The 27,063-nt window shown below is 47.4% G+C and overlaps 1 pseudogene; it reads left to right on the forward strand.

Moving 5' to 3' along the window:
- The window catches only part of LOC139274113 (zinc finger protein 721-like), a 367,939-nt pseudogene that overhangs the window by 3,224 nt on the left and 337,652 nt on the right, over positions 1-27,063 (forward strand).

Here is a 27,063-nt window from a genome sequence, read left to right on the forward strand (position 1 = left end):
ATGTTTTCTCCACACCACAGGGTTTCATCTGTTTAAAGCCACAACAGAAAGGTCCACAAAGTGGCCCCGCGGCAAACTCCAGGGGAGGGAGGAAATGAGCGTCTGTAAATGAAGGAGACCGGTGAGGGAGTGTCTGTAAATGGAGAATTGTTGACTGGTCAGGGAGTGTCTGGAAATGGTGACTGGTGAGGGAGCATCTCTAAATGAAGGAAAAATGGAAACCAGTCAGGGAGCGTCTATAAATGAGAAATGGTGACTGGTCAGGGAGTATCTATAAATGAAGCAGGAATGGTGACTGGTCAGGGAGCGTCTGTAAATGAAGAAATGGGGACTGGTCAGGGAGCATCTGCAAATAAAGGAAGAATGGGGACTGGTCAGGGAGTGTCTAAATGAAGGAAAATCGTGACTGGACAGGGAATCTGTAAATCAAGGAGAAATAGTGACTGGGTTCACTCACTGGTTCCTCTCTCTCTCGACCCTGTCATATACAATATTTGTGGAGGATTTTTACTAAATCAGATCAAAAAAATGATAAATGATAGAAAATAACTAATTTCACATCTTATGTCACCATTTCCTGACACTCCCTGACCAGTCAACAATTCTCCATTTACAGACGCTCCCTCACCAGTCTTCTTCATTTACAGCTTTACGCTGTATCGAGCCCGTGCTGTACCTGCCCTGGGAGTGTTTGATAGGATTTTGTAGAGGGACCTTTACCTGACCTGGGCGGGTTTCATGGGACAGATTAGAGGGAGCTTTACTCAGTATCTATCTGGTGCTGGACTTGACGTGGGAGTGTTTTATGGCCACTTTAAATACCGTATCTAACACATACTGTACGTGACCTGTGAGTGTTTGATGCGTAGTTTAAATATGCTTTACATTGTATGTAAGCCAAGCTGTCCGTAACCTGGCTGTGTTTGATGAGACAGTGTAGAGCAGTGGTGGGCCAAATCTGGCCCGTGCGCCATATCCAGTCCGCCAAGTCATTCTATCCGGCCCGCTGGATGGGACAGAAATAGAACGCGAGCCGGAGCTCGAGCTGTACATTCATCTATCCACTTTCACTTCTAATGGATCAGAGACAGACTCGAACTGCAGCCAAGGAAAACCCATAGTAATACTTTATTCAAAATAATTAGCAAAATCGATTCTCCCCGGCCGATTAAAAGAAATCAATTCTCCCCGGCCGATTAAAAGGATCCGTTCCCTGAGTCTGGGCTCCAATGGCGGACTTGCATACCCAGAATGCACTGCGTACTAGAATATGCCGTATTCAATTTAGAGTGGGGTCATGGCTGCTCATCTCCACAGATCTTTTACTGAAGAAAGTGACTGGCGCTGCATCTTTCCTCTCCCGGTACCCAGAGTATGACGGCAGGATAATTCTCATCTGTCACCAATTGGGACGGCATTAGTAATCTTTGCAGAGGGACATAAGGATGACTGAGGTGAGAAATTGATGCTGTCACAGGCTCGAAAGAGATGCAGTTCTGTTTCACAGCACTGAGTCACAGAGGTTGTGACGGTCTTGGATCTGGCCTGGAGACGACGAAGGTTGAACAGGTTCCCACTGGTTCTGTAGTTTAGTTCCACTTCAGCGGGGAGCGTGTTGAGTGTGAGGTGGAGCATTGCAGTGAGGAAGATCGAGAAGAGGGTTGGCGTGATGACGCGGCCCTGCTTGACCCCGGTCCAGACGTGGATTGGGTTTGTGATGGATCCGTTAGTCAGGATCATGTCATCGTGGAGCAGGAGGAGGATGGACAAATTTTTGGGGGCAGCCGAAGCAGAGGAGGACGCTCCATAGTCCCTTGCGGTTGACAGTGTCAAAGGCATTTGTAAGGTCAAAGAAGGCCATGTACAAGGGCTGATGCTGTTTCCTGCATTTCTCTTGCAGCTGTCATCGCCAGCATCAAAGCACTGACCGCACTCGATCAGCTCCATTGGGTGGGCCATATTGTCCGCATGCTTGACACAAGACCGCAAAAGCAAGCGCTCTACTTGGAACTCTTACATGGCAAGGGAGCCCAAGGTTGGCAGAGGAAACATTTCAAGGACACCCTCAAAACCTCCTTGATAAAATGCAACATCCCCACCGACACCTGGGAGTCCCTGGAGGAAGTGCATCTGGGCGGGCGCTGAGCACCTCGAGCCTCATCGCCGAGAGCATGCAGAAACCAATCGCACGCAGCGGAAGGAGCATGCGGCAAACCAGTCCCACCCACCCTTTCCTTCAATGACTGTGTGTCTCACCTGTGATAGAGCCTGTAATTTCCATATTGGACTGTTCAATCACCTAAGAATTCACTTTTAGAATGGAAACAAGTTTTCCTCGATTATGAGGGACTGCCTATGATGATGATGATGATTTACAGAGCCCAGAAGATACCACAACATTTTCAACTTTTATCTTTGATTCATTTCTAGGCGGTATCGACTACATGTTGTGTATGTAAGATAACATCTGACTACTATCTGAATTTATGTTTATGCAATGTTCATGTTTATCAAATGTTCCTTCTAATTTTATTTCCGCACACGGTCCCTTTAAATTTGCTGCTCGGCCACTAGGCAGCCGCACATGCGCAGTGTCTCTTCCAGTGACAGGAGCTGGGGACGGGCCTGTGCAGGACCCCGTGATTCTTGCGTGACCGTGCGGCCACGCACTTTAGGGCCAACATTGGTGGGTGGCCCTCAACAGCTCAACAAAACTTGTTAAGTGGCCCTCCAGCCCATATAATTGCCCAGCCCAGGTCAAGGTGATGGAAGCCATGGCGAGTTGCTGCATCTTGTAGATGGTACACACTGCAGCCATGGTGCACTGGTGGAATGTTATCAAATAGACAAAAACCGGTCTGTTAACAAATATTAAAAACAACCCCAGCCACCCAGATTAAGTGTAACTGCCATCTATTCTGGGTTGTAATGGTTCACATTAAGGACACACATGAGATAATAACAAGGCATTGTTGTTTGGATTGTACCACATTGTAATGCCAGAGTCCCGGAGTGTTTGGGGGGAACTCGATAAATGGACTGAGAATAATTGTGTTATGGGCAGGAGGGTAAGACTGACTAATGGCTGTGTTCCTGGAAATGCAAATACGCCTGACTCTTTCAGCTGTGTGGGGAAGAGGAAACAGACAGAAGGGCGAATATAGAATGACAGACTTTCCAATCTGGTGTCCATTCCATTATAACCATGGGCTGTGACCTCTGCTGCAGACCCGGGATCACAGGATGAGGAAAATAACCATCGCAAAGAAATGAAGGGATACCTGATCGGTGAACACCTGGTAAACTAGGGGAGTGAGTAGGAGCTGGAACTCGAGAGAGGCGGGAGTCGAGAGAGGCAGCGGCCTATAAAAGGCTCAGCAGTCCGGGGAGCGTCGAGAGAGGCAGCGGCCTATAAAAAGCTCAGCAGTCCGGGGAGCGTCGAGAGAGGCAGCGGCCTATAAAAGGCTCAGCAGTCCGGGGAGTGTCGAGAGAGGCAGCGGCCTATAAAAGGCTCAGCAGTCCGGGGAGCGTCGAGAGAGGCAGCGGCCTATAAAAGGCTCAGCAGTCCGGGGAGCGTCGAGAGAGGCAGCGGCCTATAAAAGGCTCAGCAGTCCGGGGAGCGTTGAGAGAGGCAGCGGCCTATAAAAGGCTCAGCAGTCCGGGGAGCGTCAAGAGAGGCGGGAGTCGAGAGAGGTAGCGGCCTATAAAAGGCTCAGCAGTCCGGGGAGCGTCGAGAGAGGCAGCGGCCTATAAAGGCTCAGCAGTCGGGCAGTCCGGGGAGAGAGGCAGGAGTCGAGAGAGACAGCGGCCTATAAAAGGCTCAGCAGTCTGGGGAGAGTTGAGAGAGGCAGCAGCCTATAAAAGGCTCAGCAGTCCGGGGAGAGTCGAGAGAGGCAGCAGCCTATAAAAGGCTCAGCAGTCCGGGGAGAGTCGAGAGAGACAGCGGCCTATAAAAGGCTCAGCAGTCCAGGTACCGGTGCAGCTCCAGCTGAGAGAGAAGGCAAAAAAGAAGTAGAAAGAAATCAAAAGGTGACGTCACAGCCAACGTGGTAAGTGATTGGCTGCTGATTGGTGAGTAGTTTTTCTTTTTCTTTATTAGTCAGTAACTTTTAACATTGTTGTCGCCAATTTAAGTGTATCTAAGGGTTAAGTCATGGCAGGACAGCTCGGTCACGTGATATGCTCCTCCTGTACCATGTGGGAACTCGGGGACAACACCAGTGTCCCTGACGACTACATGTGCGGGAAGTGTATCCACCTCCGGCTCTTGACGGTCCACGTTGCGGAGTTGGAGCTGAGGGTGGATTCACTCTGGAGCATCCACGATGCTGAGAATGACGTGAGTAGCACGTGGAGCGAGTTGGTCTTACCGCAGGAGAAGGGTCCACAGCCAGCGAGGGAATGGAAGACCAGCAGGAAGAGTGGTGCAAGGAAGGTAGTGCAGGGGTCCCCTGTGGTCATCCCACTGCAAAACAGATACACTGCTTTGAGTACTGTTGAGGGGGATGACTCATCAGGAGAGGGCAGCAGCAGCCAAGTTCATGGCACCGTGGCTGGCTCTGTTGCACAGGAGGGCAGGAAAAAGAGTGGGGGAGTGATAGTGATAGGGGATTCAATTGTAAGGGGAATAGCTAGGCGTTTCTGCGGCTGCAACCGAGACTCCAGGATGGTATGTTGCCTCCCTGGTGCAAGGGTCAAGGATGTCTCGGAGCGGGTGCAGGACATTCTAAAAAGGGAGGGAGAACAGCCAGTTGTCGTGGTGCACGTTGGTACCAACGACATAGGTAAAAAAAGGGATGAGGTCCTACGAAATGAATTTAAGGAGCTAGGAGCTAAATTAAAAAGTAGGACCTCAAAAGTAGTAATCTCGGGATTGCTACCAGTGCCACGTGATAGTCAGAGTAGGAATCGCAGGATAGCTCAGATGAATACGTGGCTTGATCAATGGTGCAGCAGGGAGGGATTCAAATTCCTGGGGCATTGGAACCGGTTCTGGGGGAGGTGGGACCAGTACAATCCGGACGGTCTGCACCTGGGCAGAATCGGAACCAATGTCCTCGGGGGAGTGTTTGCTAGTGCTGTTGGGGAGGAGTTAAACTAATATGGCAGGGGGATGGGAACCAATGCAGGGAGATAGAGGGAAACAAAAAGGAGGCAAAAGCAAAAGACAGAAAGGAGATGAGGAAAAGTGGAGGGCAGAGAAACCCAAGGCAAAGAATAAAAAGGACCATTGTACAGCAAAATTCTAAAAGGACAGAGGGTGTTAAAAAAACAAGCCTAAAGGCTTTGTGTCTTAATGCAAGGAGTATCCGCAATAAGGTGGATGAATTAACTGTGCAAATAGATGTTAACAAATATGATGTGATTGGGATTACGGAGACGTGGCTCCAGGATGAGCAGGGCTGGGAACTCAACATCCAGGGGTATTCAACATTCAGGAAGGATAAAATAAAAGGAAAAGGAGGTGGGGTAGCATTGCTGGTTAAGGAGGAGATTAAGGCAATAGTTAGGAAGGACATTAGCTTGGATGATGTGGAATCTATATAGGTAGAGCTACAGAACATCAAAGGGCAAAAAACGTTAGTGGGAGTTGTGTACAGACCTCCAAACAGTAGTAGTGATGTTCGGGAGGGCATCAAACAAGAAATTAGGGGTGCATGCAATAAAGGTGCAGCAGTTATAATGGGTGACTTTAATATGCACATAGATTGGGCTAACCAAACTGGAAGCAATACGGTGGAGGAGGATTTCCTGGAGTGCATAAGGGATGGTTTTTTAGACCAATATGTCGAGGAACCAACTAGGGGGGAGGCCATCTTAGACTGGGTGTTATGTAATGAGAGAGGATTAATTAGCAATCTCGTTGTGCGAGGCCCCTTGGGGAAGAGTGACCATAATATGGTGGAATTCTGCATTAGGATGGAGAATGAAACAGTTAATTCAGAGACCATGGTCCAGAACTTAAAGAAGGCTAACTTTGAAGGTATGAGGCGTGAATTGGCTGGGATGGATTGGCGAATGATACTTAAGGGGTTGACTGTGGATGGGCAATGGCAGACATTTAGAGACCGCATGGATGAACTACAACAATTGTACATTCCTGTCTGGCATAAAAATAAAAAAGGGAAGGTGGCTCAACCGTGGCTATCAAGGGAAATCAGGGATAGTATTAAAGCCAAGGAAGTGGCATACAAATTGGCCAGAAATAGCAGCGAACCTGGGGTCTGGGAGAAATTTAGAACTCAGCAGAGGAGGACAAAGGGTTTGATTAGGGCAGGGAAAATGGAGTATGAGAAGAAGCTTGCAGGGAACATTAAGACGGATTGCAAAAGTTTCTATCGATATGTAAAGAGAAAAAGGTTAGTAAAGACAAACGTAGGTCCCCTGCAGTCAGAATCAGGGGAAGTCATAACGGGGAACAAAGAAATGGCGGACCAATTGAACAAGTACTTTGGTTCGGTATTCACAAAGGAGGACACAAACAACCTTCCGGTTATAAAAGGGGTCGGGGGGTCTAGTAAGGAGGAGGAACTGAGGGAAATCCTTATTAGCCGGGAAATTGTGTTGGGGAAATTGATGGGATTGAAGGCCGATAAATCCCCAGGGCCTGATGGACTGCATCCCAGAGTACTTAAGGAGGTGGCCTTGGAAATAGTGGATGCATTGACAGTCATTTTCCAACATTCCATTGACTCTGGATTAGTTCCTATAGAGTGGAGGATAGCCAATGTCACCCCACTTTTTAAAAAAGGAGGGAGAGAGAAAACAGGGAATTATAGACCGGTCAGCCTGACATCGGTAGTGGGTAAAATGATGGAATCAATTATTAAGGATGTCATAGCAGTGCATTTGGAAAGAGGTGACATGATGGGTCCAAGTCAGCATGGATTTGTGAAAGGGAAATCATGCTTGACAAATCTTCTGGAATTTTTTGAGGATGTTTCCAGTAGAGTGGACAAGGGAGAACCAGTTGATGTGGTATATTTGGACTTTCAGAAAGCGTTCGACAAGGTCCCACACAAGAGATTGATGTGCAAAGTTAGAGCACATGGGATTGGGGGTAGTGTGCTGACATGGATTGAGAACTCTTTGTCAGACAGGAAGCAAAGAGTAGGAGTAAATGGGTACTTTTCAGAATGGCAGGCAGTGACTCGTGGGGTACCGCAAGGTTCTGTGCTGGGGCCCCAGCTGTTTACACTGTACATTAATGATTTAGATGAGGGGATTAAATGTAGTATCTCCAAATTTGCAGATGACACTAAGTTGGGTGGCAGTGTGAGCTGCGAGGAGGATGCTGTGAGGCTGCAGAGCGACTTGGATAGGTTAGGTGAGTGGGCAAATGCATGGCAGATGAAGTATAATGTGGATAAATGTGAGGTTATCCACTTTGGTGGTTAAAAACAGAGAGACAGACTATTATCTGAATGGTGACAGATTAGGAAAAGGGGAGGTGCAACGAGACCTGGGTGTCGTGGTACATCAGTCATTGAAGGTTGGCATGCAGGTGCAGCAGGCGGTTAAGAAAGCAAATGGCATGTTGGCCTTCATAGCAAGGGGATTTGAGTACAGGGGCAGGGAGGTGTTGCTACAGTTGTACAGGGCATTGGTGAGGCCACACCTGGAGTATTGTGTACAGTTTTGGTCTCCTAACCTGAGGAAGGACATTCTTGCTATTGAGGGAGTGCAGCGAAGGTTCACCAGACTGATTCCCGGGATGGCAGGACTGACCTATCAAGAAAGACTGGATCAACTGGGCTTGTATTCACTGGAGTTCAGAAGAATGAGAGGGGACCTCATAGAAACATTTAAAATTCTGACGGGGTTAGACAGGTTAGATGCAGGAAGAATGTTCCCAATGTTGGGGAAGTCCAGAACCAGAGGTCACAGTCTAAGGATAAGGGGTAAGCCATTTAGGACCGAGATGCGGAGGAACTTCTTCACCCAGAGAGTGGTGAACCTGTGGAATTCTCTACCACAGAAAGTTGTTGAGGCCAATTCACTAAAAATATTCAAAAAGGAGTTAGATGAGGTCCTTACTACTAGGGGGATCAAGGGGTATGGCGAGAAAGCAGGAATGGGGTACTGAAGTTGAATGTTCAGCCATGAACTCATTGAATGGCGGTGCAGGCTAAGGGCCGAATGGCCTACTCCTGCACCTATTTTCTATGTTTCTATGTTTCTAACTCCAAATAGAGAAATACTACCGATTAAAAAGGGTTAGATTCCAGAACTTACCGTTCATAGAGTTAAACCTGTGGGGCTGAGAGCACAGGAGTAAAACTGTGAGTGAGGCCTTGATGGCTCTGACGGCTCCCGTGAGGCGCTGCAGTGGATCCCCACAGACCATTTAAGGAGTGCAAGGTGAAGGATTCTATCACGGCTCTTTAAAGAGAGGAAATATCCCCGATAAACCATTATGCACAAACGGATAGTCCCGGAGATTCAGAACACATGGGAACAGCTCTTGTAGTCTGTCCACAGGTGAATGAGACTTTGAGATGCAGTGTTGATTGGTGGAAATTCAGCGCCAGGATCGCTTGGTCACAGACCCTCTTCACCGAATTCACTGATCTCTGGCCACTCTGAACAAAGCTGAGCAGCTCCCCGCCAGTGATTCCAGCAGGAAAATGTTCGCTTTTACAGCCCGGAGCAAAGGGCTTTCACCCATTGTTGGACTTTCTGAGTTTACTGGTTCGAGTCAATCTGCAATAATCTGAATCTACCCAGCATCTCCCGGGGAGTAATTTTCAAACGCTAACACTTTGCTGGGATGGCATTGTAATATCAGCCAAAGGCAGCACAATGCCCTCAGACACAGACTCAGAGAGCCTCCCAGTACAACATGGTTTCATTCCCCACACTAGCCCCATTGTGGTCTCTCTCAGGCAGATGTTTTGCAGGGTCGGGAGTATTTTCTGTGGGGTGGGCCGATAATATAAAGAACTGCCGCTGATTTTATGAGATAATAAAACTAGAGGGATGGAGCTTACCAATCCCAGCACAACATGTCCCCTCTATACAGTGCAGGGAGACATGGGGCAGACACCGAGACTTCCTTCATGTGGACCGTGGCGATAACTGATGTAACCGGGGAGACAATGGGTTCTGTTCGATTCTAAAACACGGAACAGTTTATTGTTTCTGACTCTCAATCATGTATTATTGTAGAAGGTTAAATTGGAATTATGATTAAAATGTTCCTTGTTAAAGATTTTGTATCTTTGTTGCTGGCAGTTCTGCCCTAATGGATCAGGAAGATGATCCGAGCCAGACCTGGTCCAGATTTAATTTCACAGCAGGACTTCAGACTGGTTCCAGGAACAGCTCCTGCTCTCAGTCTCTGAGACACTGGCTCCTCACACTGGGACACTATGTGTCCACAGTCTCACCCAGTCTCTGAGATACTGGCTCCTCACACTTGGACCCCAATTGTTATTCACTGTCACTGTTTATATTCCTCTATCTCCCGCTGCTGGAGTTCTCTCACCACTCGGCAGGTTGCTGTTTGCGAGGAGATTTCCATCCAGAGGTTTAGCGGGATGTCTGCTCAGTCCTGACCATTTCTGGATGGCTCATTATCCACAAGACACTGTGGAGACCTCCAGCCACTGGAGGCAGTGTGGACAAGAGACAGAGGCTGATGCTGGTGTCATAGGCCTAAGGTTTGAGATAGACTGGGGAAACATGGGCTTCACTGACTGAAAAGGAGAAGCTGGAAGGAGCTCGGAACAAGGTGGTTATGCGGGTGGAAAAGTGGGACTTCGAAACATCACTTTAAGTTAAATTGTGAGAGAAGGACTCTGGGACATGGGGTAACACTGAGCGAAGATAAACTCAGGACCAATCTCAGGAATTATTCTCCACCCAGAGAGTGACCAACACTTGGAGCGGACTCCAGGGTGGAGCTGGGGGTGACACTCACTGCAAAGGACAACCTCCTCCCACTGGTCCTGGGCTGTGCTCTCCATTGATTTTTGTCCTCAGAACCATGAGGCCAGTTGGTCCTGTGTTGTATTTCACACAGTAAGAACAAGCCGAAGAGTGTGTGAATGTGAGGCTTCAGTGTGAGAGGAACTGGCTTCCTCAGACACTGCTGTGGTCAGAAAGTTTCACAACCGAAATGCTGCATTGCCATGTCATTGCTGCAGTGATCTCACCACCAGATTCCCCGCCCCGCCCCCACCCAAGGCAGGATCCCAATATCGGGCGGTAACTGGACCATGTGCTTCCGCCACATGTTGGATTCTGGAAACCCGGAGAAAACTCTGCTGGGATCACGGCGGGATCACTCTGGGTGGCTGTGAGCCAAGGGATGAAATCCAACCCCGGGACAGATGTTTGTCTTTCCGTATTCAGGAGTAAAGTAGCGCCTAGACAGAGCGCACAGAGTAAATCAGGTTGAGCAGGCTCCGAATGGAGCAACGGGACTTGCCCAATGTTCCCTTCATTCATTGTTCTTTCTCCGCACCGCCCAGGCCCTATAAGGGTAGATCCGCCCTCGGGGCCTTTCCCTGCCGCTGGGTCACTGCACTTGTGGCAGGCGAGGCTCTCTGGCGCCATCTGCTGGTAAGGACTCAACCGCCCTCGGGCTCTTTCCCCACCGGTGAGTCTGTACCTGCCTCGGGCCGGCGCGGCTCAATGGCGTCCTCTCCTGGCCCGCTGTATATTGTAAGATTGGTCTTTCCCCACCGGTGGGTCTTTGTACCTGCCTCGGGCCGGCGCGGCTCTTTGGCGCCCTCCCCTGGCCCGCTGTATAATGTACGATTGCTGGTTGAGAGCCTTTCTCTAGTCTGCTCACCACATCCTCCCAACCCGACTGCCGCCGACTCAATGCCCATTTTATTGTATTGTTTGGATTGCCGGAAAGCACACAATGGTTTGTTCTGAGTTTTATGGATTCACTGAACATTGGACTAGGTTCTCGTGAATGAATTGGGCACGTTTCATCACGACATGTAATTGACCAATAAAACTGGAGCTGATGGTTTTCTTACTCCCAGGCGGGGTTTCAGTGTCAACTCATTCTTTTGCCCTGGCAGCTGAAGGGAATGCTTTTTTTTAACAGGACAGTCAAGGGAGCTGGTAGATCCGAGGGCCTCCTCGTAGGACTGCTCCTGGGCACGGCCAAGGATGTCATCAGCTGGTCCAGGCAGCAGGCGGTCGAGGGGGTTGTTCAGCCTGACTGCCTGCCTCTCTTCCACGCCTACATCCGGGCCAGGAGATGGAGCACACGGTGTTCACCAGTACACTCGCGGCCTTCCGCGAGAGGTGGGCACCGGAGGGACTGGAGTGCCTCGTCACCCCAGCAACCAAATTTTAATTTGATTTTATATGTTTTAAAGTTTAATTTGTTTTAATTGCCGGGTTTTAGTGTCCCCCTCCCCTTTTATAGGGGGCACTTGTAAAAATCCTGATTTTAGTGCCCCCCAAAAACCTACAAAAAATACAGGACAGTTGAATATTCAGCACAACCCCACGAGCTGGAGCTGGCACCATCCAAAGGGGAAATATTCTCTACCTCTGTATCCTTCCCATCATGCTCCCATTTGTGGTCCGGGCTCTCATCGCTCCAGGGGTCAATCAGTTGTTTATTCTCTCCCAGCAAGGCAGATAATCTGCACTGTGGGATATTAAAGCGATGCCTCACATCCCTCGCTCTTGTTTTTACCATTACTGTAACCCCTTTCGGAGCCACCACATCCTGACTTCTCTCCGGCACAGACCGAGTCCAGCCTGACATGTTGAACTGTGCAGGGAGCAGTTGAGGGCCCGTTAGTTCAGAACAGTCCCTGAGCTGTTTACAGATAAACATGTTGTGAATCACGGTTGGATTCCTTTCCTGTGCTGCACCAGTGGACTGCAATGATCAGCGGTTCAGTACCACTAATGGATTCAGTACAGACAAACGCTGATCAGTGTAAATGGATCGAACCACCTAGATAAGATGGGAGACTGACCAAGAGGGTCTGAACAATAACATAGATGGATCGCTGCAGCTAAACCCACCTGATCTTTAAAAATGCACCAAACCATCTAACTACATGTGGAGAGGGGATTGGCCAGGATGGACTGTTCATTACAACAACAACAACAACAATTGTTTATATAGCGCCGTTAACTTAGTACATTGCCCCAAGTCTCCTCACATGAGCGTAATCAGACAAAACAATATACTGAGCCAAACAAGGAGACATGAGTACAGGTTACCAAAAGTGTCGTCAGAAATAGTTTCTAAGAATGGTCTTAAAGGAGGAGCAAAATGGAGAGGTTTAGGAATGGAATTCCAGAGATTAGGACCTAGACAGCTAAAGGCATGGCCTCCAATGATGGGGTGAAGAAAGTGGAGGATACAGAAGGGGCTAGAGAATCAGCAATGCAGAGTTCATACAATCATAGAATTGTACAGCACAGAAGGAGGCCATTCGGCCCATCGTGTCTGTGCCGGCCGACCAAGAGCTATCCAGCCTAATCCCACTTTCCAGCTCTTGGTCTGTAGGCCTGTAGGTTACGGCACTTCAAGTGAATATTCAAGTACTTTTTACATGTGTTGAGAGTTTCTGTCTCTACCAACATTTCAGGCAGTGAGTTCCAGACCCCTACCACCCTCTATGTGAAATAATTTGTCCTCAAATCCCCTCTAAACCTCTATGCCACCTGGTTGCTGACCCCTCTGCTAAGGGAAATAAGTCATTGCTATTCACTCTATCTAGGCCCCTCATAATGTTATATTCCTCAATTAGGTCTCCCGTCAGCCTCCTCTGTTCCAAAGAAAACAACCCCAGTCTCTCTAATCTTTACTTATAGCTAAAATTATCCAGTCCAGGTAACATGCTCGTAAATCTCCTCTGTACCCACTCTGGTGCAATCACATCTTTCCTGTAATGTGGTGACCAGAACTGTATGCAGTACTCTAGTTGTAGCCCAAGTAATGTTTTATACAGTTCAAGCATAACCCACCTGCTCTTATATTCTATGCCTCAGCTAATAAAGGCTAGCATTCCATATGCCTTCTTAACCACCTTATCAACCTGGCCTGCTACCTTCAGGAATCTGTGGACATGCACTCCAAAGTCCCTTTGTTCCACTACACTTTATTGTGTATCCCCTTGCCTTGTTAGCCTTCCCCAAATGCATTACCACACACTTCTCTGGATTGCCACTGTTCTGCCCACCAGACCAGTCGCTTGCTATCTTCTTGCAGTCTGCAGATTTCTTCTCCTTTATAACTGCACAGCCAATTTTTGTATCACCTGCAATCTTTTTAATCATAACCCTGACATTCAAGTCTAAATCATTGATATAAAACTCAAAAAGCGAGGGACCTAGTTCTGGGAGGATCATGGGGTTGGAGGAGGTTTCATAGATAAGGCAGGGTGACCATATGCAGGGATTTGAACACGAGAATGAGAATTTTATAATCGAGAGATTGCTGGACAAAGTGTGATGTGTGAAAGAGACTTGGTGCGAGTTGGGTTATGGGCAGCAGAGTTTGGGTGAGCTTAAATTTATGGGGTGAGCAAGATGGGAGTTGGGACAGGACAGCATTGGATTGGTCCCGCATGAAAGGGACAAAAGTCTGGAGGGTTTTAGCGGCAGAAGGGGCAGAGCATGTAGAGGGAGCTGTGCTGTACCTGCCCTGGGAGTGTTTGATGGGACAGTGTTGAGGGAGCTTTACTCTGTATCTAACCCATGCTGTACCTCCCCTGAGAGTGTTGGATGGGACAGTGCGGAGGGAGCTTTACTCTGTATCTAACCCTTGCTGTACCTGCCCTGGGAGTGTTTGATGGGACAGTGTGGCATATGGGAAGGAGGGAAGGAAGGAAGGAAAGAAGGGAAGGGAAACAAAGAAAAGAAGGAAAGAAGGAAAGGAAGCAAGAAACGCTCTTCATGTTTTGAGTGAATGAGTTGAGAAGAGCTGGTTGGTTTCTCACAACACCCACCTCTTGCTCTCGCTCCTTTACTCATTGAGAGAACAGCTTAAAATAAAAGATGTATCTTTCTGTATTTCTCCCATTCCCAGAATGCCCACGCTCACTGACCTCCTCCTCTCCCTGTCTCTTTCCCAGACATGAGCTCACAGAGTATCCGCCAAACTCCCGCCACTCTCTCCAGATTTCCCGGGGAGGTAGTGGGACTGAAGTGCGATGACACGGGCCCCAGTAACCCTGACATGTCCTGGTACAGGCAGGGCCCGGGGAGGAGCCACAGTTGATGTTTTACTGTACAAAGTGTGAATCCAGAGGGGACAGTGGACAGTTTTACCACTGAACGGCCGAGTGGCAATGAGTTGAAGCTGAAGTCCTCTAGCCTGAGGGCGGATCAGTCGGCCGTGTATTACTGCGGCTGGAGTCTGCATAGTGACTCCGAGAGATGGAGGGGCTCGACACAAACCCCAGAGGGGCAGGGAGCACCTGTGGCCGTTAAATCTCATGGCGCCTCGTCCTGTTGGGTTTATTTTGCAGAGCGGACATGTTTTGACCAGAAAGGATATAAAAGAGAATAACAGTGAGAAATTAGATTTTAAAAAGGGCAATGGAGAAGGTGCAAATAATGATTAAGTTAGATGTAGAGAAGAAGGATAGAATGAAAGGAAGACAGAAAGATAGATAGATAGAAAGATAGAAAGAAAGACTGATATATATATAAAGAAAGAAGGCAGAGAAAAAAGGAGGATAGAAAGAATGAAAGAAAGACAGAAAGTAAGAAAGAAAGAACGAATGAAAGAAGAAAGAAAGGGAGAAAGAATGTAAGAAACAAGGGAAGAATGATAGAAAGGAGGAGGCCATTCAGTCTCCTTGAGTCTGTTACTTAGCAACAGGAAAAGCCCATTAAGCCCCTTGGGACCATGTTCACAGGAACAGGATGAGGCCCATTCAGCCCGTTGAGTCTGTCACAGCGGAACAGGAGGAGGCCCATTCAGCCCCTCAAATCTGTCACACAGGAACAGGAGGAGGCCCATTCAGCCCCTCGAGGCTGTCACACAGGAACAGGAGGAGACCCATTCAGCCCCTCGAGTCTGTCAGACGGGAACAGCAACAGACCATTCAGCCCCTCGAACCTGTTACACAGGAACAGGAGAAGGCCCATTCAACCCCTCGAGCCTGTCACACAGGAACAGCAACAGACCATTCAGCCCCTCGAGCCTGTTACATTGGAACAAGAGGAGGTCATTCAGCCCCTCAAGCCTGCTCTACCAGCCAATGAGATCATGGTTGACATGATGATCTTCATTCTACCTGACCACATTTGCACCATGTCCCTTGATACCCTTACCCAACAAATATCTGTCAATCTCTGTCTCAAAGGCTCCAACTGTCCCCAGCCTGAACTGACTGTTGAAGGAGAGTGTTCCATATTTACACTACCATTGTGTGAAGAAGTATTTTTTGATGCAGTGCCTGAACGACCTAACTCTAATTTTAAGGTTATACCCCCTTCTTCTGGATCAGAGGAAATAGTTTCTCTCTATCTACCCTATCAACTTATTTTAACATTAAAAAACTCAGTCAGTTCACCACTAAATCTTCTATACTCAAGGTAATATAAGCCAGGTTTTTGAAATCTGTCCTCATAATTTAACCCTCTGAGCCCCGTGTATTAGTCTGATGAATCTGCCCTGCACCCCCTCCAAGTCTATTACATCTTTCCTGAGATGTGCTGTGCAGAACTCAGTACTTTAGATGGAGTCTAACCAAGGCTCCATATGCCACAAGCAGAACGTTTTGCCCATTGTATTCCACATGCCTCGAGATAAAGGACAACATTCCTTCAGCCTGTTTGATTCCTTTTTTCCCTGTTTATCGGCATTTAGTAATTTGTTTACCTATGTACTTAAAACCCCTTCCTCCTCCACAGTTCCTAGCTTCCCACCATTTAGAAAATACTCTGATCTATCTTTCTTAGGTCCAAAGTGGATGACCTTGCTCTTGCCCACATTAAATTCCTGCTTCTGCTGTTTTGACCGCTCACTTAATCATTCCATATTCCCTTTGCTGCAATGATATGGCTTAATGCAATTATATGGGGCCCTGGTGAGATCACACCTGGAGCATTGTGGACAGTTTTGGTCTCCTTACCTAAGGAAATACATACTTACGGACATAAGAATTAAGAGCAGGAGAAGTCCATTCGAACCCTTGAACCTGCTCCGCTATTCGATAAGATCATTGCTGATCTTCTACCTCAACTCCACTTTCCTGCATTGTCCCCATATCCCTTGATTCCCTTAATATTCAAAAATATTTCGATCTCTGTCTTGAGTGCACTAAAAGACAGAGCCTCCACTGCTCTGGGGTAGAGAATTCCAAAGATTCACCATCCTCTGAGTGAAGAAATTTCTCCTCATCTCGGTCCTGAATGGCCAACCCCTATTCTGAGACTGTGACCCATGGTTCTAGACTCCCCAGCCAGAGGAAACATCCTCTTTGCATCTACCCTGTCAAGCCCTGTAAAAATGTTATATGTTTCAATGAGATCACCTCTCATTCTTCTACACTATAGAGAATATAGGCCTAGTCTACTCAATCACTCCTCAGAGAACAATCCACCCATGTCAGGAATAAGTCTGGTGAACCTTTGTTGCACTTCCTCTGTTAAGTATACCCTTCCTTCGGTAAGACCAAAACTGTTATGTAGCCAGCACCTTGTAATCAGCATTCTACTGCCACCAGAAGTTGCATCTGTTGGCGTCCCAAGGGATCCCAGGATTCCTTGGGAGCACTGATTATAAGCAGGCCTCCCATGCTATGCCAGCACTCTGGAGTCAGAATAAAAAGGCTAAGGTCACACTTACTCAAGTCTACAGTACTCAGTCACATTGCTTTATTTGATACATAACAACTGGCGACAAGTAATAGATAATGAACCATCACGCAAAAATGCAGAGAACTGTTGGTATTCTGGAGAAATTCTCAGAAGGTGACAATTGGGAAGCCTTCATGGAGCGACTCGACCAATACTTCATGGCTAACGAGCTGGAAGGGAATGAGAAAGCTGCCAAATGAAGGGTGATCCTCCATCTGCAGGGCAACAACCTATGGCCTCATGAAGAATCTTCTTGCTCCGGTGAAACCAACAACCAAATTGTATGAAGAACTGTGTACCCTGGTCCAGGAGCACCTAAATCTTAAGGAAAGTGTTCTGATGGCAAGGTATCTATCGATACCTGTCAATGGTCTGAAGGCCAGGAAGTGGCGAGCTACATTATCGAACTAAGGCGCCTTGCAGGACATTGCAAATTCAGTGGATTCCTGGAGCAAAAGTTAAGAGACTTTTTTGTGCTTGGGCTTGGCCATGAGGTTATCCTTCACAAACTACTGACTGTTGAAATACCGAACGATAGCCCAGGCATCAAGTGTGAATGCGAGGTAATTAACACCTTGTTGGCGCTGCGGAGGTGATCATCGAGCTCATCAATGCCACTTCAAACGTTGTGGATGCAGAGGCTGTGGAACAATGGGACACCTCCAGCAAATGTGCAGACAAGCTGCAAACCCTGCAAACCACCACGTTGCAGAGGAAGACTGATCCATTGCGGATCAAACTGAACCAGAGACTCGAATCGAGGAGGCAAAAGTGTACGGGGTACACACCTTCACCACGAATTGTCCATCAATCATGTTAAAAGTTGTACTGAATGGAAGTCCAGTATCCATTGAATTGGACGCGGGTGCGAGTCAGTCTGTCGTGAGCAAAAAGGCCTTCGAGAGGCTGTGATGCAACAAGGCACAAAGGCCCAAGCTGAGCCCTATTCATACTAAGCTCAGAACTTACATTAAAGAGCTGATCCTTGTAATTGCAGTGCAGCAGTAAAAGTCCCCTATGATGGAGCGGTGCATGAATTACCACTTTGGATTGTACCAGAAGATGGCCCCACACTGTTCGGCAGAATCTGGCTGGGAAAAATCCACTGGAACTGGGATGACAACCAAGCACTTTCGTCCATCGACGATGCCTCATGTGCCCAGGTATTGAGCAAGTTCCCGTCGTTGTTTGAGCCAGGCATCGGAAATTTCTCTGGGGCGAAGGTGCAGGTCCACTTGGTTCCCAGTACATGACCAATCCACCACAAGGCACGTGCAGTGCCATAAATGATGCAAGCAAAAGTGGAGATCGAGCTGGACAGGCTGCAACAAGAGGGCATCATCGCGCCACTTGAGTTCGATGAGTGGGCCAGTCCGATTGTTCCGGTTCTTAAGGGCGATGGTATGGTCAGAATTTGTGGGACTATAAAGTAAAAATTAACCATTTTTTGCTGCAGGACCAGTACCTGCTACCCAAGGCAGATGACCTATTTGCGACGCTGGCAGGAGGGAAGACGTTCACCAAGTTGTACCTGACCTCAGCCTACATGACGCAGGAGCTAGCGGAATCTTCGAAAGGCCTCACCTGCATCAACACGCACAAAGGTTTGTTCATCTACAATAGATGCCCGTTTGGGATTCGATTGGCCATGGCTATTCCTCAAAGGAACATGTAGAGTGTGCTAAAGTCGGTTCCGTGCACCGTGATTTTCCAGGACGACATATTGATCACAGGTCGGGACACCATCAAACACTGGAAGAGGTTCTAAGTAGGCTAGATCGTGTGGGACTCAGGTTGAAATGAGTTTTCATGGCACCAGAGGTTGCATTCTTAGGGAGAAGAATCGTGGCAGACAGCATCAGACTAACCGACGCCAAGACAGAGGCCACCAAGAACGCACTGAGACCACAGAACGTGACGGAGCTGTGGTCGTTCCTGGGACTCCTCAATTATTTTGGAAATTTCCTACCCAGGTTAAGCACCTTGCTAGAACCTCTACATGTGTTGCTATGCAAGGGAGATGACTGGGTATGGGGGAAATCACAAGAGAATGCTTTTGAGAAAGCCATAAATCTGTTATGTACCAACAAACTGCTTGTTCTGTATGACCCATGTAAACGTTTAGTGCTAGCTTGTGATGCATCTTCGTACGGAGTCGAGTGTGTGTTACAACAAGCAAACGAATTGGGAACATTGCAACCGGTTGCTTATGCATCCAGGAGTTTGTCCAAGGCCTAAAGGGCCTACAGCATGATTGAAAAAGAAGCTCTGGCATGCATTTACGGGTGAAAAAAATGCACCAATATCTGTTTGGGTTTAAGTTCGAGTTAGAAACTGATCATAAGCCGCTCATATCGCTATTCTCAGAGAGCAAAGGTATTAATACCAATGCCTCTGCTCGCATCCAAAGATGGGCGCTCACGCTGTCTGAATATAACTATGTAATTCGCCACAGGCCAGGCACAGAGAACTGCGCTGATGCTCTCAGTCGGCTATCATTGCCCACCCCCGGGGGCACAATCGATAGACTTGCTCTTGAAAACAAAAAAATCATCCATTACAGCCCGCCAGATCAGGACATGGACCAGCCAGGATCCTTTACTGTCCCTTGTAAAAAATGGTGTCCTCCATGGGAGCTGGTCCAGCATCCCAGCGGAGATGCATGAAGAGATCAAGCCGTTCTAGCGGCGCAAAGACAAAATGTCCATTCAGGCGGACTATCTTTTGTGGGGTAATCGTGTGGTTTTGCCGAAGAAAGGCAGGGAAACATTTATACACGACCTACACATACCCACCTAGGCACAGTAATGATGAAAGCTTTAGCCAGATACCATGTGTGGTGGCCCGGCATCGACTCAGATTTGGAATCTTGCCTGCGCCAATGCAACATTTGCTCTCAACTGAGCAATGCACCAAGGGAGGCACCGCTAAGTTTGTGGTCATGGCCCTCCAAACCATGGTCCAGGAACCATGTTGACTTCGCTGGCCCGTTTCTAGGCAAAATGTTTTTTGTTGTTATGGATGCTTATTCAAAATGTAATAATGTCTGTAAGCACGTCCACTGCCACCATCGAAAGCCTACGAGTGATGTTTGCCATGCACGGCCTGCCTGATGTCCTTGTCAGCAACGATGGGCCGTGTTTCATCAGCGCTGAATTCAAGGAATTCATGACCCACAATGGGTTCAAGCACGTCACATCTGCCCCGTTCAAGCCCACATCTAACTGCCAGGCAGAACGGGCAGTCCAGACCATCAAGCAAAGCTTGAAATGCGTGTCGGAAGGCTCCCTGCAGACCCACCTGTCCCGAGTCCTGCTCAGCTACCGCACCAGACCCCACTCGCTCACCGTGGTTCCCCCAGCCGAACTGTTCATGAAAAGGGCACTCAAAACAAGGCTCTCTCTCATCCACCCTGATCTCCATAATCATGTTGAGGGCAGGTGGCATCAACAAAGCATGTACCATGATTGACTTCAATAAAGCATGACAAATTTGCGCTTTGACCCTGTATTTGCACTCAACTATGGACATGGTCCCAAATGGCTTGCTGGCACTGTTGTAGCCAAAAAAGGGAGCAGGGCGTTTCAGATCAAACTTGCAAATGGACTAACTTGCAGAAAGCATTTGGACCAAACCAAAGTACAATTCACAGACAACCACGAGCAACCTGAAGAGGACACCACCAACTTTGACCCTCCGATACACACACAAGTGGCATCCGACATCATGGATGACCACGAAGCTGAACTCATCATCCCCAGAAAGGCCAGCTGCGCAGCAGCCCAGCGAAAGCCCAACTAACTCACCTGCCCCTGTGTTTGTACCGAGATGATCGACTAGGGAGCGGAAAGCCCCAGATTGTCTCATCCTGTAAATAAGTGTACTATTGACTTTGGGGGGCAGTGATGTTATGTATGCAACATCTTGTAACCAGCATTCTACCGCCACTGGAGTCCCAACGGATCCCAGCATCCCTTGGGAGCACTGCATATAAGCAGGCCTCCCATGCTGTCAGAATAAAGAGGCTAAGGTTACACTTACTCAAGTCTACAGTACTCAGTCACATTGCTTTATTTGAGACATAACAAAAACTGTACACAATGCTCCAGATGCGGTCTCACCAGGGCCCTATAAAGTTGCAATAAGAGGTCTTTACTCTTGTAGGCAAATCCTCCTGTAATAAAGACCAACATACTATTTCCTTTCTTAATTGCTTGCTGTACCTGCATGTTAACTTTCTGTGATTCGTGTACAAGGACACCCAGGTCCCTCTGAACACCAACATTTCCGAATCTCTCGCCATTTAAAGAATACTCTGCTTTTCTATTTTTCCTACAAATGTGGATAACTTCACATTTCTCCACATTATTTACATTTGCCATGTTCCTGCCCATTCACTTAGCCTGTCTATATCCCCTTGAAGCCTCTTTGCATCCTCCTCACAACTGGCATTCCACCTAGCTTTGTATCATTAGTAAACCTGCATATATAACATTTACTCCTCTCATCTAAATCACTGATATATATTGTGAATAGCTGTGGTCCAAGCATCGATCATTGCGGTATCCCACTAGTTATAGCCTGACAACCTGAAAATGACCCGTTTATTCCTACTCTCTGTTTTATGTCCATTAACCAATCCTCAATCCGTGCTAGTATGTTATCCCCAATCCCATGAGCCCTAATTTTGTTTAATAACCTTGTGTGGCACCTTATCGAAAGCTAATGCTTTTCTACCATCATACCTTTTAATGTAATTTCCCAATCTACCTTAACCAACTCCCCCCTCATACCTACATAGTTTCTTTTGTTTAGATTTTAGACCCTAGTTTCAGATTTAACTAAGTCACTTTCAAATTTAATGTAAAATTCTATCATATTATGGTCACTCTTCCCTAAGGGCCCCTTTACTACAAGGTTATTAATTAACCCTTTCTTATTACACAATACTAGATCTAAAATAACCTGTTCTCTAGTTGGTTCCTCAAAATACTGATCTAGAAAACCACCTTGTATACCTTCCATTAATTCGTCCTCCACACTATTATTGCAAATTTGGTTTGCTCAGTCTATATGCAGATTAAAGTCTGCCATGATTATTGTATTACCTTTGTTACATACACCTCTAATTTCCTGATTTATACTGTGCCCATACATTACCATTGCGGTTTGGGGCCTATAAACAACTCCCACCAATGTTTTCTGCCCCTTGCTGTTTCTTAGCTCCACACAAACAGATTCTACTTCTCGATTTTACGAGCAAAGAGCCTTTCCCTCTGCAGTCTTTATCCCATCCTTTATTATCAGGGCTTCCCCTTCTCCTATTCCATTTTGCTATCTCTTCTAAAAGTTACATATCCTGGAATATTTAGTTCCCAACTGTGGTCACTTTGCAATCATGTCTCCATAATAGAAACATAGAAACATAAAAAATAGATGCAGGAGTAGGGCATTCGGCCCTTCGAGCCTGCACCATACCACCATTCAATAAGATCATGGCTGATCATTCACCTCAGTACCCCTTTCCTGCTTTCTCTCCATACCCCTTATTCTCTGGTGCAACTCCATCCCCAACAGCTTCCAACGAAGATACGTGGGGAAGGTAAATAAAGCTTATGACCAATTGCAGCAAAAGCTGTGGGGAAATTCTACAGGACAGGCTGCCAGGAAACTTAAACATGATGCTGAACTGCACCTGTATTTAATCAAACCTATTCATTTCTATCTGCGCTATTAATTTGTCTATTCTGTTGTGAATACTTCATGTATTCAGATATAGTGCCTTTACCTTTGACTTTTTTCTATTTTTCCCTGATGTCACCTTAGTCAGTAATGCCCTACTGCCTTTGTTACTCTTTCTGTCACTTCCTGACCCATTCTGCTTATTGCTACCCAAAACTCTGCTCTGCTCTAGAGCCTCCACATTTCTCTTGCTGCCTTTTCTCCTGCTGCCTTTTGTCCATATCTAAACCATGCTATATACTTTCCTGAATCCTCTCCCCATCCCCTTCATTAGCTTAAAGCTCTGTATACTGCCCTAGTTATTCGATTCGCCAGGACACTGGTTCCAGCCTAGATCAAGTGGAACCCATCCCAATGGAACAGTTCCTGCTTTGCCCAGTACTGGTGCCAGTGCCCCATAAAGCAAAACCCCTGCCTCCCACACCACTCTTTGAGCCACACATTTAACGTTCTAATCTTCTTATCCCGGCACAAATTGGTGTGTGGCTCAGGTAACAATCCAGAGATTAGTACCTTGGAGGTTCAGTTTTTTCATTTGGACCCCAACTCCTCAAACTCTTTCAGCAGAACCCCATTCCTAGTTCTATCTATGTTGTTGGTTCCTACATGGACCATGAAAACTGGACATGAAAATTTCCACGTTGCCGATATTTAGAGGTGTTGAAAAGTTACGGCTGAGTTTCTGGCGCCTGACTACAACAAAAAAAAGTTCCAACTTTTGCCATTTTTAATTTTTAATTTGGCGCGATGCAGATTGTCCTTAAGCTCTGTCGGTGGAGCCTAAGATCTGAGCTGAAAAAATGGAAGCCGCCTTCTGTGCATGCACCAAAAAAAAATCCCCTTTTTCACGTGACGGATGTGCCTGCACTTGCACAGTACACTTCCTGGTCTGTATTCAGCCGTTTTTAAACAGACAGTTGTGTGTGAGAACTTGCTTTTGAGGAGAAAAATCAGAGCTGCAATATGGGATCAGGGGACAAGGACCAAGAATTTTCTATCAGAAGAAGTCGAGGCCCTGGTTTCTATTATTGAGGGCAGATGGCACGAGCTTCAGAACAAAGATCCTATTAAAATAAATCCAAAAGAAATGAACAAACGCTGAGATAAAGTTGCAGAAGATTTCTGTGGAACAGTGACCACCCTGATGACCGGCTGGCAGTGCAGAAAGTGGCAGGACCTTGGCCAAGCAATTGGTGTAAGAAATATTTTCATTTATGCACTGGAATTACAATTGTAAGTGTGACCATCTGTGTGTGTCACCCACCACAGCAGACAGAGACCCCCGCCCCCTCCACCTCTCTAAAAAGTTCTATTTTCATCTTTGCAGAGGAAGGTGACACATAACAAAGAGCAAAATCAAACTGGAGGAGGTCTGGCAAATCTGCACCCACTTACACCCCTGGAAGTGAGGGTCACTGGTATGATGGATGCTGGCTCTAGGTCAACAACCGATGCACAAGCTGGGCCCAGACACCAGAGAGAGGGTAAGTCCTGCAAATTCCACAGTCTGGCTTGGCTAATTGTTAAGTACTGAATGGGGTAGCCATGCTTCGGTTCATGGGATGTACTCTCCGTCAGCTACGCTTCGGTTTATGCAATGTGCTATCATTCATCTAGGTCCTTCAAACGAGCCTGCTCTGTGTGAGCCTACTCATGCCACCCTGCCCCCTCCCCTACTGCTAACTGATGGTCTTGCCTGTTATATTTTGCAGAAGTTGCGCCCATCCCTGAGGAAGTACAACCCAATGCCGCAGAAGAACATTCAGAACAGAGGACCCTGAACATAACATCTTTCATGCCGAACTTCCAGAGGAAGAGCAGGACAAGGATGAGCAGTGGGGTGAGGGGGAAGCCCCCAATCGTGACACTATCGCACTGAATCTGGAGGAGGTGGTGCTGTCTATTGATGCGCCAGCTCCTTTTCAGACTGCTACGAGTGATGTGACATTTCATGGTGTTTCACAGTGGACTGCAGTGAGCCACACCCAGGGTGAGGAGGGGAAGGAGAGCTCAACAGCGCAATGAGGGGGAGAGCAAGGCACTGAGGGGGGAGACCATTGACCTTACCCGATCATTCCTGGAAACCATCAGTTGGGTGAGGAGAAGTAACAACACACTCGCGAGAAATGGGAACACTGTCGGGGCAGATTAGGGAAGAAATGTTGGAGGTAGTTGATACACTGTCGGGGCACATTAGGGAGGGATTGTCGGAGGTAGCTGCTGCAATAAGGGAACGCACCCAGGCTATCATTGCCTCATGGCAATTGACGGAATTAACTGCTGCGACTCCCACTCCAAACCCTAAACTATCCTCGGGTACTGTGCCGGTTCATCCTCAGGCTGAGGAAGAGGCCTTCCACATTGCAGTCTGTCCGTCCCCAACAGGAAATGCACATTCCCCAAGATCTCGAAAAAAGCAGCTTGGTACCGGCGGGAGAATGCCTGCACCACCACCGGCCAAGGGTAGAGTCAACAAGGGCAAGTCTTAGAATAAGGGGGAGGAGAGATGGCTGCAGCTAAAGTTTGTTTGCTGCTGTTGTTATATTATTGTTATTTAACTGATCTCAATTGAAAAGTTTTTGTAAGTGATGTAAATTTACAAGTTTAAAGTTTGCAAGTGATCTTAACTGAAAAGTTTAAAATTTGATACAAAACTCTTTTTAAAGTTAACTTAAGTACAAGTGAAAACATTTTTAATAAACATAATTCTTTTTAAAATTAAAGCAGAATCATTAACATTATTTCTTCACTTAACACAAGTGAACAGGTCCAAACAGTAAACATGGTCAATTATGAAACATGCCGCTGAGCCTTCATGCATCAAAGTATTCAAGGTTTAGCCGCTGACACAAGGCTTGAGCAATGGTTAAAGGTGCACGACGTACCCCCCACCTCCGTCATTGTCCTGCGGGTTGAGGTAGTTGCATGGCTTCCTCCTTCTCTTTATCATCAGCCTGTTCGTCGTCATCTTCATCTCCTCTCACCTGAGGTGGCTCTTCTATTTCCAGCTGCTGTTACCTCATGATGGCTAAGATGTGCAGCATGCAGCACATGAGTGAACTGACTGACCGTCTCAGGGGCGTATTGCAGGTAACCTCCAGAGTGGTCCAGGCATCAGAAACGCTGCTTCAGTATACCGATGGTCCTCTCAATGATGCTGTGCATCATTATATGGGACATGTAGTGATGCTCGGCTTCTGTCTGGGTTACGCGTAGGGGGGCGGGGGTCATCAGCCAGGTGGCGAACCATACCCTTTGCCCCCCCAGCAGTCAGCTCTGCCCTTGTGGCTGCTGCTGAAAAATGGCAGATATAGCGCTCTCACACAAGAGGAAAGCATCATGGGTGCTCCCTGGGTATCTGGCATCAACTGCCATGATGAGCTGGGTGTTTAGCGAGTGGAACCTTTTTCTGTTCCTGTACATCACGGAATCGTCCAAAGGTGCTCGCAAGACGATGTGTGTACAGTCAATGCAACCCTGTATCTTGGGGAAACCAGCAATCCTGGAGAAGCCCACAGCCCTGTCATGCATTGCCTGGACGGTCATGGGGAACTTGATGTAGTCGTTCCTGCAGGCATATAGTGCAACAGTCACCTGCCAAATGCAGATATGTTGGATGTTGAGAGATGGAGCATACATTCCCAGTTGATGCCAGAGGCAGAGGCATAGAAGGCAAGTGCTGCAGTAACCTTCACTTCTACAGAGAATGCAGTCCTCCTCGGGCTTCTACACTGCAGGTCTGCCTTGATTAATTTGCAGATTTCTGTTATGACCTCCTTCCAAAAATGCAGCCTTCTGATGCCTCACTCAGGTGCAAGTATGAACGCCTCTCTCTCTATACCCGATTTGGGTAATGCCTTCTGGCCATCATCCTCCGCGCTCTCTGGTTCCTGATGTGATGCTGTTGTATCAATCGTCTCCTCTGCATCACCATGATGCAGAAGGCTATTACTAAGTAAGGCACTATTAATACTGCTCCCATTATTTGTTCTAAGTTTGAAACGCAATGAAAATAGTAGCAGAAAGCAGTCACACCTTCTTTTCTCTCTCTCCAAGGTTGACAGCCTAGTCATAGACCATACCCTGGTCTCTGCATACGCAACACTAGGCTCGGTTTCTACGGTGATGCAACGCTCACAAGGCAGACATTTGGGGCACAAAATACACATTATAATGATGACTGGGGGCAATATTTAATATTTTTCATTGTTGCTGTGCAAAGAAATGCTTCTGTTTTGTCTCCAATGCTCAACGGGCTCGAGGCACACAGGGTCGGAGCGGCGGCCGGCAGCGTTCCTTCGGCCGGACACAGGAGTTCGACTTCCAGCCTCCCGGGCTTCTTTTGAAGCCGAGTGCCGAGCTCCGGTGTCCAGCCGAGGGAACAATCCTGCCGGCTGGCACTCCGACCCTCAAGCCCGGTGAGGAGAGGTTCGGTGGTGGGGTGGACCTTGGTCAAAAATCACAATTTCCATTTAGACTTTCAAATAAATGTAGTTCCTCCCTTTTTACTTTCCAAAA

Source organism: Pristiophorus japonicus, chromosome 9, assembly GCF_044704955.1.
Source record: "Pristiophorus japonicus isolate sPriJap1 chromosome 9, sPriJap1.hap1, whole genome shotgun sequence".
Classification (NCBI taxonomy): domain Eukaryota; kingdom Metazoa; phylum Chordata; class Chondrichthyes; family Pristiophoridae; genus Pristiophorus; species Pristiophorus japonicus.